The sequence below is a fragment of the Hemitrygon akajei genome, chromosome 9 (genome assembly GCF_048418815.1).
Source record: "Hemitrygon akajei chromosome 9, sHemAka1.3, whole genome shotgun sequence".
Lineage (NCBI taxonomy): Eukaryota > Metazoa > Chordata > Chondrichthyes > Myliobatiformes > Dasyatidae > Hemitrygon > Hemitrygon akajei.
In genome coordinates, this window is record NC_133132.1 from 9,119,108 (window position 1) to 9,133,152 (window position 14,045).

Sequence of the window (14,045 nt, forward strand, 5' to 3'; positions counted from 1 at the left end):
GACGGGGTATGCTAATGTAACTGAGATAGGAGACGGGGTATGCTGATGTAACTGAGATAGGAGACGGGGTATGCTAATGTAACTGAGATAGGAGACGGGGTACGCTGATGTGACTGAGATAGGAGACGGGGTACGCTAATGTAACTGAGATAGGAGACGGGGTATGCTAATGTAACTGAGATAGGAGACGGGGTATTCTAATGTAACTGAGATAGGAGACGGGGTATGCTAATGTAACTGAGATAGGAGACGGGGTATGCTGATGTAACTGAGATAGGAGACGGGGTATGCTAATGTAACTGAGATAGGAGACGGGGTATGCTGATGTAACTGAGATAGGAGACGGGGTATGCTGATGTGACTGAGATAGGAGACGGGGTACGCTAATGTAACTGAGATAGGAGACGGGGTATGCTAATGTAACTGAGATAGGAGACGGGGTATGCTAATGTAACTGAGATAGGAGACGGGGTATTCTAATGTAACTGAGATAGGAGACGGGGTATGCTAATGTAACTGAGATAGGAGACGGGGTATGCTAATGTAACTGAGATAGGAGACGGGGTATGCTAATGTAACTGAGATAGGAGACGAGGGTATGCTAATGTAACTGAGATAGGAGTCGAGGGTATGCTAATGTAACTGAGATAGGAGACGGGGTATGCTAATGTAACTGAGATAGGAGACGGGGTATGCTAATGTAACTGAGATAGGAGACGAGGGTATGCTAATGTAACTGAGATAGGAGACGAGGGTATGCTAATGTAACGGAGATAGGAGACGGGGTATGCTAATGTAACTGAGATAGGAGACGGGGTATGCTAATGTAACTGAGATAAGAGACGGGGTATGCTAATGAAACTGAGATAGGAGACGGGGTATGCTAATGTAACTGAGATAGGAGACGGGGTATGCTAATGTAACTGAGATAGGAGACGGGGTATGCTAATGAAACTGAGATAAGAAATTACTATAAAGAATACTGTGAACTAGGGCTTGGCGGACAATTTGTGACACGGTCATTAATTGTCTCAGCTTTTGTTTGCAAATAAAGGCTTAAACTTCTCGAAGAATCTTCTGCGTCTCCTGGTTATTTCAAGAAACCACCACAGTAGCACCCAACAGCCTGAGGGATTGAGAGGAACAAAATATCCGGGGCCTCAATATCTCTTGAAACCCCAGGTTCCCTGCACCAGTTACCTTTCAACTTTTATTTTGGCAGGCACGGACAAACTCTCCACACTCAAAATTTCACTTCTGAAGGCCTCCCACTTACAAGTACTCCTTTGACAGAAAACAGCCTGTCCCAATCCACACTTGTCAGATCCTTTCTGATACTATCAAAATTGACCTTTCTCCAATTTAGAACCTCAACCCATGGTCCAGCCCTATCTTTTTCCATATTTATTTGGAATCTTATGTCATTACGATCACTAGATACAAAATGTTCCGATACACTAATTTCTGTCGTTAATGCGGGATCATTTCCTAATAGCTTATTGCATACTTCTACGTCGGGAATTCTACGTCCTGATTAAGGGCACATTTGACAAACTCTACCCCATCTAGTCCTTTTATGGTATGGGAGTCCCACTCAATACATGAAAAGTTAAAATCGCATACTATATCAACCTTTGTTTCTTGGCATCGTCTGCGATCTCTACAAAGTTGTTCCTATAAATCCCTCAGACTGTTGGGTGCAACAAAGTCCCAGTAATGGCTACAATATCATAATACCCTGTCCTGAGCTCATCTGACTTTCCTATGATGCTTCCTGCATTGTGATATAAACAGCTCAGCACATTCATTGCACCATGCTCAACCATTTGATTGCTGACTCTATCTGAGGTCTGAACAACATCTGTCTGGGTGTCAGGAAAGCAACCTCCCCCTCAAAGTCACAAAAACAAAAGAACTGGTTGTGTACTACAGAAGGAATGGAGACAGGCTAACCCCTATTGACATGAATGGATCTGGGTTTGAGAGAGTGAACAGCTTTAAGTTCCTCGTCATACACATCACCGAGGATCTCATGTGGTCTGTACATTCTGGCTGTGTGGTATGTGGCCCTGCGCCTCTTTCACCTCAGATGCTTGAAGAAGTTTGGTATGGGTCCCAAATCCTAAGAACTTTCTACAGGGACACAATTGAGAGCAGCCTAACTGGCTGCATCACTGCCTGGTATGGGAACTTAATCTCAGGAACCTACAGAGAGTGGTGCAGACAGCCCAGCGCATCTGTAGATGTGAACTTCCCACTGTTCGGACATCTACAAAGACAGCTGCGTAAAATGTCTCCAAGGATCATTGGGGACCCAAGTCACCCCAACCACAAACTGTTCCAGCTGCTACCATCCGGGAAACGGTACCACAGCATAAAAGCCAGGACCAACAGGCTCCGGGACAGCTCCTTCCACCTGGACAACAGACTGATTAATTCATTCTGATACAATTGTATTTCTGTTAGAATGACTGTCCTATAAACAAAGTATTTATTATAAATTACACATTGCACATTTAGATGGAGAAGTAGTATAAAGATTTCTACTCCTCATGTAGAGGATTCACCCACTTCACTATCCGTTCTGGCATTCTGACTCCAATCCCCTCCGCAACTTTAGTTTAACCACACACCCTCCCCCGCCACACACTAGCACTAGCAAGCCTTACCACTAGGATTTCCAGCATCTCCGGATTTTCTCTTGTTTGTGAATTGAGCAAGTGATTTTCTCAGCTGGTGGTGTAAAAGATTTTGTTCCCTTTCTCCGAGTTCCTAATCCTTGCATTTAGACAGCTGGAGCTCAGCTCAATCTGAGAGATCCATTCCCTCATCAGCCGGAAGCTCTGCGGGGCCCGTGTGCGGATCGTGGGGCTGAGAGAGAGGGAAGAGAGCAGGACTGTCCCGGGATTACGAGCCACACTGACCGGCCTCACAGTGTATACTTCTTATTGAAATTGCATATTTTCGCGTGGACTGCTGATTTCTCTTTTCGGTGATCGAAGTCTATCCTTAGACGTTTCATCTGACTGCAGTGTAGATTTTAATGTCTTCCCCCTTCTGTCCCAGGTAGTGTTAATCTAAGCGTATTTATATGTACAAAACGTTTTCATAAATCTGTCATTTCAGTCCTTATTTTGGTTTATAAATTTTCCCGATCATTTTCGGACCAAGATATGCCAAAGATACGTGTTAATGCGGGTGGGGCGAAAGTGTTTATTTGCCTTTGGTTTATTTTATTGTTAATCACTTTGGCAGATATTCTTCAGCCTTGAAGTAAATTCTGTAAACTGTGTTTTTATTTTCCTTCATCACGCTGTGATCTATTTTCTTTCCATCATGTCAACGCAGGGAGTTATTATCCTTATTAGTTTTTACCGTCCATCTGCATTTGCATAGATGTTGTCTGTTGCACATAGAACCATAGAACATTACAGCACAGAAACAGGACTTTTGGCCCTTCTTGGCTGTGCCGAACCATTATTCTGCCTACTCCCATTGAACTGCAACAGGCCCATATGCCTCCATACACCTCTCATCCATGTACCTGTCCAAGTTTTTCTGAAATGTTAAAAGTGAGCACGCATTTACCAGTTCATCTGGCAGCTCATTCCACACACCCACCACTCTCTATGTAAAGAAGCCCCCCCCCCCAATTTTCTCTTTAAACTTTTCCCCCTTCACCCTTAACCCATGTCCTCTGGCATTTTTCTCCCCTAGCCTCAGTGGAAAAAGCCTGCTTGCATTCACTCTATCTTTATCCATTATAATTTTATACACCTCTATCAAATCACCCCTCATTCTTCTACGCTCCAGGGAATAAAGTGCTAACCTATTCAGCCTTTCTCTGTAACTCAGTTTCTCAAGTCCCTGCAACATCCTTGTAAACCTTCTCTGCAATCTTTCAAACTTATTAATATCCTTCCTGTAATTCGGTGACCAGAACTGCACACAATACTCAAAATTCGGACTCACCAATGCCTTATACAATCTCACCATAACATTCCTACTCGTATACTCAACATTGTGATTTATAAAGGCCAATGTACCAAAAACTCTCTTTACTACCCTATCTACCTGTGACACCACTTCTGGGAATTATGTATCTGTATTCCTAGATCATTCCGTTCTACTGCACTCCTCAGTACCCTACTATTTACCTTGAATGTCCTACCTTGTTTTTCTATCCTTCCAAAGTGCAATACCTCACACTTGTCTGTATTAAACTCCATCTGCCATTTTTCAACCCATTTTTCCAGCTGGTTCAGTTCCCTCTGCAGCTTTGTAAACGTTCCTCACTGTCCACTGCACCTCCAATCTTTGTATCATCAGCAAATTTTCTGATCCAATTTACCACATTATCATCCAGATCATTGATATAGATGACAAATAACAATTGACCTAGAACTGATCCCTGTGGCACACCACTAGTCACAGGCCTCCACTCAGAGAAGCAATCCTCCACTACCACTCTCTGACTTCTTCCATTGAGCCAATGTCTAATCGAATTTACTACCTCTCCATGTATACTTAGCGACTGAATCTTCCTGACTAACCTCCCATACGGGACCTTGTCAAAGGCCTTACTGAAGTCCATGTAGACAACATCCACTGCCTTCCTTTCATCCACATTCCTTGTAACCTCCTCGGAAAACTCTAATAGATTTGTTAAACATGACCTACCACACAGAAAGCCATGTTGACTCTCCCTAAGAAGTCGCTGTCTCTCTAAATATTGTAGATCTTATCTCTTAGTACTCCTTCCAATAATTTACCTTCCACCGACGTCAAACCTACCAACCTATAATTTCCTGGATTACTTTTTGAGCCTTTTTTAAACAACGGAACGTGAGCTATCCTCCAATCCTCCGGCACCTGACCCGTGGATACCAACATTTTAATTGTATCTGCCAGAGCCCCTGGAATTTCAACACGAGACTCTTTCGAGGTCCGAGGGAACACCCAGTCAGGTCCAAGGGACTTATCTACTCTGATTTGCCTTAAGAGAGCAAGCACCTCCGCCTCTTCAATCTGTATAAGTTCCATGACCTCACTACCTGTTTGCCTTATTTCCATTGACTCTATGCCAGCCTCTTTAGTAAATACAGACGCAAAAAATACATTTAAGATCTCCCCCATTTCTTTTGGTTCCATACATAGCCGACCACTCTGATCTTCAAGAGGACCAACTTTATCCCTTACTGTCCTTTTGCTGTTAATATACCTGTAGAAGCTCTTTGGATTATCCTTCACCTCGACTGCCAAAGCTACCTCAAGTCTTCGTTTCGCCCTACTGAGTTCTTTCTTAAGGATTTTTTTCACTGATAATACTTCTCAAGTACTTTATTTGCTCCCTATTCCCTATACGTGTCATATATCTCTCTCTTCTTCTTTATCAGAGTTGCAATATCCCTCGAGAACCAAGGTTCTTTATTCTTATTCACTTTGCCTTTAACCGTGACAGGACCATGCAAACTCTGCACTCTCAAAATTTCTCCTTTGTAGGTCTCCCACTTACCAATTACATCCTTGCCAGAGAACAACCTGTCCCAATCTATGCTTTTTTGATCATTTCTCATTTCTTCAAATTTGGCCTTTTTCCAGTTTAGAACTTCAACCGAGGACCAGATCTAACTTTATCCATGATCAAGAAACTAATAGCGTTATGATTACTGGAACCAAAGTGTTCCCCTACACCCACTTCCGTCACCTGCCCTAACTCATTTCCTAATAGGAGATCTAATATTGCATCCTTCCTAGTTGGTACATCTATATATGGATTTAGAAAACTTTCCTGAACACATTTTACAAACTCTAACCCATCTAGACCTTTAAATCTATGAGAGTCCCAATCAATGTGTGGAAAATTATAATCTCAGTTCCCAGTTCTTGAGGGTCAATTTTCACATTTGCTTTTAATGCACTGAGTTCACCGCAGCGAACAGAACTGAATATGGCCGCAACTGAGCAAAGACCTATAGTGAAATAATATGGAATATGTTGATTAACATCAGCCTGCTTTAATGAAAAGCCTCGTCTTTGATTAAGAACAACTTCGCCTATGCATTGATTAACTTTTTTAAAGAATTGACGATGTTCTGGGGTTTTCATTACTTGTTTGATGCTAAAAACATCGAAACAGTTTCGAATTTTACTGAAGCGCGATTTAATTAAAATCATTAAGAATCTGGATGAGGTTGTAATGTTACAGTCCCTGTGGAAATGTGGAGGGGTATAAAATAAACACAACCGGAGCAATTATCTTAGTATAGATGCTTGTAAATCAACTGCTCTGATACATCAGGCAGAAAATGCTGGAGACGTTCTACGGAATCAGGAAGATATATTATATCATAATTGCAATCGTTGGTGTTCCTGGTAAGCAACTATAATTTTGTTATTTTTGTATCTGAACACTCGAGCTTGTCTCCCAGTTTAAACAATGGTTAAAATGCTTGCCTGCTAATCCAATGGTTTTGCATGAACTAATAGTGGAACATTGGTGTCGTTTCGATTACCTAATGTCCTCGATCTAAGCACTAGTACTGATAATAACACTATTACTGATGTTAATAATATTAAACATGAGCTGATATATAGTAATAATAGAATGACGTTTGTCTTTGTGAGCATTTAGAGTACTTATTGCAAAGTCAGAATGCACAACTGCAGAGGGATATCTTCGAGAAAAGTTTACAAGTAGCCCGGTTACTGCCTGATAATAAAAAACATAACTGGATCTGTGACTGCGCCATAGAGAGGTTCGCATATTCTGGGCTGCAGTATTATTTTAAAGTTATGTACTGACTGAGAAGCACTGACGTTTTAAATATCTACATCGTCATGCATTAAACTAATCGCTCTGATATACAGTGCTGTTGATTTTTTGGCCATTATATTGAAGGGTACAAACAAATGTTTTAAAATATTTGCGTTCTGCAAATGCTCTCAGTAATTCCTATTTTATTTGGCTTTGACAGATGTTATGCATTTCTTGTTTCGCCGCTGCTGTTGGTTAAATAAGTTTATTCATTGGTGAAACACGGAGAAACTGTTTACCCTTTTATCTTTGAAATAGACAGAATCGATTGCTAAGCAGTTACTGAGAGTGATCATATTTACAGCAGTGCAACTGACCTGTCTTGTATCACTGGTTTGTTCAATTGATCCAGCAACGTTCTGGTACTCGTTCTGGTCTATGACGTCACTATTATATTTAGGTGATATTAATATGTGCTCAGAATTATTCTGAAATTAATTGTTTTGGCAAAGATATTTCTTAACTATTATTTAGGATTTGTACTAACCTGTGCACTCCACTTAGTGGCGCGACCATCAGTGAAGAAATTTTCATAAACAGGTGGAATTAAATTTTAATTTAACAATCCGTTGAAAATAAGATTGACATCAAACAATTTATTGAATGATTTAATTATATCCCCTTAACACAGAGTTTAGGCGGTAAAGCGGCAGCTATTTTGCCGGTATAGATGTGACTTGAGATAACTTATACAGAGAAATTTCAATATGAAAGGTGAGATATTTTATGCAAGACCATATGGCCAGAAGACCATAAGACATAGGAGCAGAATGAGAGCATTCAATCAAATGTACCAGTTTAGTCATAGGATCTGAATTCCACAGTATCATCAAACTATCGCTAAATAATTTCTTTTTCATCTTATTACTAAATAGACGTCTTCTATTTTGAGGTCGTGCCCCCTGGATCTCAACTATCCGAACACTGGGAAAAAACCCTCTCCACTACTACTCTATCCATCCCTCGGTACAGTTTAATCGTAATTATGTGCGCTAAATTTCTCGAGGAACAGCTCCCGATGATACAATTACAATGTTTATGAAAGAGTTGGACTGGAACTTGAATAGGAATGGGGCTGAGGGCTATTCACCGAATTCAGGCTCATGGGAATTGTGCAGATAGTCATTGGCATTTATATAGACGAAGTGGAGTTTGATTCTATGATTATATATGGAATAGATCTCTCCCACTGCCCTTGCAGTCCTATCCAGACCAGAATAACGTATTTTCCTCCCGTTTCTTCAGTTTTTACTTCCCTAGTTATATTCGTATTCTGGGTTCCGGTTGATGTCGATCTTGCCTTTGCTATATTTCCTCTATGTGTACATTGTTTGGCCATCAGACCCCCTCAAGCTGATTGTATTGTATAGTTGACGCCACAATTCTTCAGACAATCCACGAAATTCAATTTCTTCTTGGAGATCGTTCTAGTCGATTTATTTCGCCCACTTCTGAGGTCTTCAAGGGTTTCTCAGAGAGCGTAGCCTGAAACTTGACATCAAGCGTATGAGATGCTCCCAATCAATTTTTCCAAAATATTTTGCTGTGACGTCTTAAGTCTTAAAGTCATTAAATCATAGAGATTTGTAACATGAAAGCAGTCACTTCAGACGATCGGGTGTCCACCGACTCTCAACCACCCATTTATTGTAATACAATATGAGTTCATATTCTCTCCGCGTGTTGTTTAATTCTGTTCAGATTCCAGTATTCAAATGTACACTAGAAGCAATTTGCATCGCCCAGTTGACCGAGCACCACTTTTGGATATGTGATCGAACCGGGACCCCAGAAGAAACCAGTGCGCTCACAGATACAATGCACAGACGCCGTAAAGTATGGAATCTGGTTCTCAGGCGCTGTCAGGCACATAGATAGATAGATGATAGATAGATACTTTATTCATCCCCATGGGGAAATTCAACCTTTTTTCCAATGTCCCATACACTTGTTGTAGCAAAACTAATTACATACAATACTTAACTCAGTAAAAATATGATATGCATCTAAATCACTATCTCAAAAAGCATTAATAATAGCTTTTAAAAAGTTCTTAAGTCCTGGCGGTTGAATTGTAAAGCCTAATGGCATTGGGGAGTATTGACCTCTTCATCCTGTCTGAGGAGCATTGCATCGATAGTAACCTGTCGCTGAAACTGCATCTCTGTCTCTGGATGGTGCTATGTAGAGGATGTTCAGAGTTATCCATAATTGACCGTAGCCTAAGCGCCCTTCGCTCAGCTACCGATGTTAAACTCTCCAGTACTTTGCCCACGACAGAGCCCGCCTTCCTTACCAGCTTATTAAGACGTGAGGCGTCCCTCTTCTTAATGCTTCCTCCCCAACACGCCACCACAAAGAAGAGGGTGCTCTCCACAACTGACCTATAGAACATCTTCAGCATCTCACTACAGACATTGAATGACGCCAACCTTCTTAGGAAGTACAGTCGACTCTGTGCCTTCCTGCACAAGGCATCTGTGTTGGCAGTCCAGTCTAGCTTCTCGTCTAACTGTACTCCCAGATACTTGTAGGTCTTAACCTGCTCCACACATTCTCCATTAATGATCACTGGCTCCATATGAGGCCTAGATCTCCTAAAGTCCACCACCATCTCCTTGGTCTTGGTGATATTGAGACGCAGGTAGTTTGAGTTGCACCATATCACAAAGTCCTGTATCAGTTTCCTATACTCCTCCTCCTGTCCATTCCTGACACACCCCACTATGGCCGTGTCATCAGCGAACTTCTGCACATGGCAGGACTCCGAGTTATATTGGAAGTCTGATGTGTACAGGGTGAACAGGACCGGAGAGAGCACGGTCCCCTGCGGCGCTTCTGTGCTGCTGACCACCGTGTCAGACCTACAGTCTCCCAACCGCACATACTGAGGTCTATCTGTCAAGTAGTCCACTATCCAATCCACCATGTGAGAGTCTACTCCCATCTCCATAAGTTTGTGCCTTAAGATCTTGGGCTGGATGGTGTTAAAGGCACTAGAGAAGTCAAGGAATGTAATCCTCACAGCACAACTGACCCCATCTAGGTGAGAGAGTGATTTGTGCAGCAAATACGTGATAGCATCCTCCACTCCCACCTTCTCCTTATACGCAAACTGAAGAGGATCCCGGGCGTGCCTGGTTTGTGGCCTCAGATTCTGTATTATCAGCCGCTCCATGGTCTTCATCACGTGCGACGTCAAGGCAACAGGTCTGAAGTCATTCAACTCCTTTGGTTGTGGTTTCTTCGGTACCGGGACAATACAGGATGTTTTCCACTGTCTGGGTACTCTTCTCTGCTCCAGGCTCATGTTGAAGATGCGCTGTAGTGGTTCTCCCAGCTCAGTTGCACAGGCCCTCAGTAATCGTGGGGAAACTCCATCCGGTCCAGCCGCCTTTCTGGTACAGATCTTCCTCAGTTGACCTTCCACCTGTGCAGCCGTAATCCTGGGCGTGGGCAAGGTCTCCTGTGAGTGGCTATTTTCCTGTGAGGGAAGTAAGCCTGGTGTGGAGTTCTGCGGTGAGGATGAGATTGTGCTGTCGAACCTATTGAAGAAGTTGTTCAGCTGGTTCGCTTTCTCCACATCTCCACTTATGCTTGCCCCCCGCTTTTCACCGCATGTACACCACATGTACAACAATCTGCGCCAGAATTTCCCCATACCTTCCATTCTTCTTATGATTTAGTTGGTAAGTCCAGATAGCATTGTAACAGCTTTCTCGGTCTTTGCTGCCAATGTAATGGATCGATGGCTGGGACAGAAATTCATCTGACCTGTGCTCTTTCGGTGCCTTCCAGAAATAACTTTACAAAAACAAAAGGCAAGACTGAAGCAGAAAACATTATATTTGGCTCTCAGAGTCATTGAGACACAGAATATTGCGGCAGAGAAACAGACGTTCAATCCACCTAGTCCATGCTGTCATAATCTTATGCCTAGTCCAATCTCCCTGCACCAAATCATACCCTTCAAAAGAACTCCCTATCGCTCAATGTTATAATTGAACACTTCCGCTGAAATTGATTCTGTCATTATGATGAAAATTATGGATAAACCCGGGACTTCCTATCCAATTTACCCATCGCCTTAGGATTGTTTCCATCTTGATTTCCATGCATATTCACTGTTAACGGTTCAATGCGTCGACCGGCTGTGACCTAACAAGTGGCGTTTCTTTTCCTCCCATATACCCAATTGGGAGATACATAAAAGATTCATGATCCTATTTGGTATCATGACTTCTTCATCACAGATATTTTCTCTGTGATAATTCGCTTTCCACCCAGAGCTGGAAGCAGTGGCTGTCCAATCCTTTCCAATCAGTTTTACGTTCAAATAATGTGCCGATATTTCCAATTTCCAATTTGCTTGCCTAACACCGCTTGATAGCAGAAATCATGTGCACTTCTGCCTATTACCCTGTTTGTCATCCAGCATGATGTTTGCCCATAGAACATTACAGCACAGTACATGTTAGCTATCATTGTCTACATGGAACATAAAAACATTGCAGCACAGTACGTGTTACCCAGCATTGTTGCCCATGGAATAAAACATTAGAGCACTGTACATGATTTTTAACCCAAGTTATTGTACCGACGATTTAACCTTCTCTACGGTCAATCTACTCCTTCTCTCACTCATAACCATTTTCCTGTCATCATGTGCCCACCTAAGAGATTCATCAACGTCCCCAATGTTTTCACGTTTATCACCGACCCAGGCAGAGCATTGCATGCACCCACTACACATTGTGTGAAGAACTTACCTCCAAAATCCCTTTTAATTCCTTCCTCTTGGACCTCTTGTATTATCCATTTCCACCCCGCCAAAAACCATCTCAGGCTATCCACTCTATATGCACGTCTTATGATTTTGCCCACCCGCTTTAGACCATTTTTCAGATTCCTTCGCTGCCAAGAAACACTCGCTCGCTCTACCTATCCTCGTAAGACATGCCATCTATTCCAGGTAGCGTCCTCCTCGGCACTCCCTCTAAAGCTTCCACGTCCACGAGTCAAAACTTCCCTCCACTTGAGCTCCGTCCGGTTTCCGAGGCTGCTTGAATTGCTTTAACATAATATGAGCATAACAAGGTATCAGATACCCTAGCCGTCTGGGTATTTCATGTTTGACCAAATAACCACGTCAGATGCCCAGTTTATGGTGCAGGACCCCACCATCACGCTTCTCGAAATTGGAAATTGTATTCTCCTTTGTTTATCTCATTACTAGTGAATTTCCTGCATGGAGTTTGCCCACAAGGAGCCACCGACATGTTGATCTTGGTTCGGATTGTAAACGAAGCGCACACAGTATTTATGTAAAAAGTGCTATTTTTGTTATCAACAGTAAGCTAAATCAAGATGCTTGGATTCCAGTCAGGCGGGCTGGACTTTGTAGAGATCTATATGCTGAGGCCCATGATTTGCCGGTTCGTGGGGGGCGTTGCTACGCTAGTTGCAGATTTCTGATTTGTCCCATCGTCAACTGATTGCAGGTCTAACCCAAAGGATCCTCCCTCTCTCTGCAGCTTATTTCCTTCAACTTATAGCATTACATCAACAAGAAAATATCAAGCTGATACCAACACTTTGTCTTGCCTAGACGTGAAATCGGATGTTTAGAAGGGAGACTGGTGGGCAATATGATGTTTCAAATTTCAAAAAATCCTTCAATATCATAAACGTCGGGTACAGAAAATTATTGTTTCCAGTTTTTTTTCGATTTTATTTCTCCTCTCTTTTTTGCAGTGAATTTTGTGGCGATTGCGATCCTGTCCCGGGGAAAGTGCGGCCTCTCCACTTGCACCACTTGCTATCTGGTGGCCATGGCAACGGCGGACCTGATGGCTGTGAGCACTGCAGTCATACTGAGGCGGATCAGCTTTTATTTCCCAGGATCCTTCTTGGATATCTACCCAGTGTGTAGCATTATCTTTGTACTGCAGTGTGCATCCAGAGACTGTTCTGTCTGGCTCACCGTTACTTTCACCTTCGATCGATTTGTTGCGATTTGCTGCCAGAAGATGAAAACAAAATATTGTACCGAAAAAACTGCGGGCTTAGTTCTGGTAACAACTTGCGCACTATTCTGTTTTAAAAACGTTCCTGTGTATTTTATACATAACCCAGGGGGACGAATTAATAACGGTTTTTGGTTCTGCAAATTAAGGGCGGGTTATTACACTGAATACGGATGGGTGGCATTAGATAGGTTGTACAAGAGTTTAACTCCGTTGATCCCCTTTGCTTTAATTCTGCTCCTCAACTTTCTGACAGTCAGATACATCCTATTGGCCAGTCGTGTGCGCAAGGCATTAAAGGGTCAGAGCAAGGGAGACAATCGGAGTGACCCGGAGATGGAAAGCAGGAGGAGGTCGGCTATCTTACTCTTCACCATATCCGGTAGTTTCATACTACTGTGGTTACCCACTGTTGTAAATTTCATAAATTATAACATTTCTCGAACAGATCCCAACAATTACACCGATTCTGAATATATCCTCGAGCAGATCGGGTACATGTTACAGAATTTAAGCTGTTGCACAAACACATTTATTTATGTAGTGACTCAGGCTAAATTCAGAGAACAGTTCATACGTGCATTTAAATACCCTGTGATGTCAATGCAGCGATTAATTATCAAAGTTAACAACTGACCCCGGCCACTGCAGTGTTCAATATCTCCCGACAATAAACGTATTCTTTATCAGTCGGATAAATGACACATGGATGCAAACAATGAAAACGCAGGCAGGAGTTTGGTTTGGAAAGTGCTATTAGCTCTAAACGTACATCGGGGGCATTGATTTGCAAAATTTTATCTAGATATTTAGGATTCAAGATTAATTGTTTATTGTCATTCGTCAGTGGACGAGTGTAAAGGAAAATGAAAATCATTGTTACTCGAGATCTGGTGCAGCATGATAAAACAAAGCAAGCATAAAGAACATAATAAAAGAAACAAATACGCAACAAATAAAAACATTCTTATGAAATCAACTAGAAGTAACTGTTACATTGTAGATAGATTGTATGTACATAAAGTCACCAGGTGTTATGTATGTGGAGGTCATCGAGTGTGATGGGCTGATTTAATATTTAGAAGTTTTGATCAGCCTGGGGAAAACAACGATTTTTGAGCTTAGTGGCTCTGGTGTGGATGGTGTATAAGCTCATACCTATTGAGAGTGGGAAAAATAAACAGTCCATTGACTGGGCTGCT

At 42.2% G+C, this 14,045-nt stretch overlaps 1 long non-coding RNA gene across 1 annotated transcript in view; it reads right to left on the reverse strand.

The window, feature by feature from the left end:
* Positions 1-14,045, reverse strand: part of LOC140732870 (uncharacterized) — a 643,649-nt gene that overhangs the window by 38,459 nt on the left and 591,145 nt on the right. The gene's annotated exons all lie outside the window — the stretch shown is intronic.